General features: G+C 36.0%; 2 protein-coding genes across 2 annotated transcripts in view; both read left to right on the top strand.

The window, feature by feature from the left end:
- LOC103373602 (interferon-induced protein 44-like) overlaps positions 1-933 on the top strand; it is an 18,118-nt gene extending 17,185 nt beyond the window's left edge. The window contains exon 6 of the transcript XR_521080.1: positions 834-933. The gene's annotated coding sequence lies outside the window, so the exon portion shown is untranslated. The remainder of the gene's footprint in view (positions 1-833) is intronic.
- Positions 1-2,031, top strand: part of LOC103373603 (interferon-induced protein 44-like) — a 13,248-nt gene that overhangs the window by 5,215 nt on the left and 6,002 nt on the right. The gene's annotated exons all lie outside the window — the stretch shown is intronic.

Below are 2,031 nucleotides of genomic sequence, written 5' to 3'. Positions count from 1 at the left end.
ACTGTTGAAAAGCAGATAAAAACAATGCCAGCAGGAATGCAAGCTGATATCAAGGCCAAAGGAGGCCATGCAAAACATCACATTTTTGGTTGTTAGTTGTGAAAAAGGCCTATTTAGTTGTTTGAGTTTGTTATTTGCAAAATAAATAACAATCACATTTTTAGTTCTGAACACGTTTTCAAAAGAGTTCTAAAATGTTTATGGTTTCTCATGTTTATGACAGGTGGTCTAATAAATTTGTTAAGTCCTGTACATTTCAGTATGTTAACAAAACAAAAACCTCATTTTGTAATCTCAGTGATAAGGATTTGACTAAATCATTTAAAGTTGTACGTATGTTGTACACACCTATTTAGCACAACAGTCAAATGTAAGGTTTTCCAACTATTAATGACAATATTCTTTGAACTTAGGTGGACCAATTGAGTGTGCTGCTGGGTATCCCACTGAACTGCATCTTTATGGTGAAGAACTACAGCGCAGAAACCGAAACAAATGACGCCACCGATACACTGATACTGAACACTCTGAGAAAGATCATTGACTATGGAGAGGATTACCTGAATGACACAACACCTTAAAACTACTGAGGCACATGAAAACACTTGTAAGACTGCAGAAACTTCAAAGATGATTTAATTTTAAGAAGAAACATTAAACATTTTCATAATTCCTACAAGTTACTTTTAAGGGACTTTCTTTGTTGCTTTTACTTTGTCATAATCAGAATAGTCTGGTTCATTATGATCTTTAGCCTGGAATTTTGCTGTTTTACAAATTAGTTGGGGGGAGAGGAGGGATATATTGTATAATCTATCAGTATACCTAACAAGGTACATGCTAGATATCATGTTGTTGTCATCTATTGTCTTGCTGAATATATCCACTGTCGTAGAAATCACTGAAATAAAATGTATTTGTAAAATTTCTCAATCACTGTGAAATCATCAGGAAAGACCACTGCAACCTTTGATATAAGAGCCAGTATTCATCTACTCTCTATGATTAGAAGTCACTGTGGTGTCTTTGTTTTTTTGATTCATAGCACAGACTACAACGATAAGGAGACACATCTTGATGTTGTACATTTATGGTGGGAGCAGGGTGGCTGAAGTGACTCTGATGTGTGCAGCACCNCTTACAAATAGAAATGTTGTAATAAGCTTATATTTTGAGTTGAAAACTTTCTGTTGACCCTGCTGCAAATAGAAATGTGTTTTATAAAGTGTTGTTTACGTGCTGTTCATCCCAGTCTCTGATCTCTGATCTCTGTCTCGTTCATGAACACAGACATGGACTGTACACTGGATTACTTTCACTTTCTTTGTCTCCCATTTCCAGACCCAGTGCTGTGAACAACACCAGAAAAAGCACGACCAGCCAGATATTTGCTGCATTTGACAAACAGCGTCTTGGATTAGAATGGCTTTCATCAATAGATTATTTGGATATGGAGGTTTATTGTTTTAACAATTCTTAAATCACACAACACTTCACAGTAATGCTACATTGGTTCTTTGTGCTGCAGTGATGCAGTTTTTCCCCTCCAGTGAATCAGACTTTTTACCTTGTTTAAATGTCCGTATGGTGTTTTTTATATGCTAGAGGACACATTATGAGGAGAATAAACAGTCAACACCATGAATGTAATTACAGTGTACTGATGAAAGATGATAATCTCAAAAACACAGACTCAGACTTTCATAACAAACCGATCTTGTCAACTGGGAGAGTAAAACTCTCATTCGTGTTCCTTAACACTGTTTTTTTGGTTCCAACTTGTTTGGCTGAATTACTCCAATATTACAACTTGCCATTGAGTAGAGAGATTTTTAGCGTTTGAGCAAAGTTGTTGCTTCACTGGTTTGCTTGAGCTCTCATGACTGAGGACAGGTGAGGACAGAAGGATGCAGGGACTTCACTGATCTGTACGTTTTAGAGGACACATAATTACTATTATATACATTTACAGATATATAAATTGATACAATTCAATTAGTTTTTAGGGCTTTAATCAATGACTGGAGAAGG

Source organism: Stegastes partitus, unplaced genomic scaffold, assembly GCF_000690725.1.
Source record: "Stegastes partitus isolate 25-593 unplaced genomic scaffold, Stegastes_partitus-1.0.2 Scaffold2024, whole genome shotgun sequence".
NCBI lineage: Eukaryota > Metazoa > Chordata > Actinopteri > Pomacentridae > Stegastes > Stegastes partitus.
This window is presented reverse-complemented; position numbering and strand designations above follow the sequence as displayed.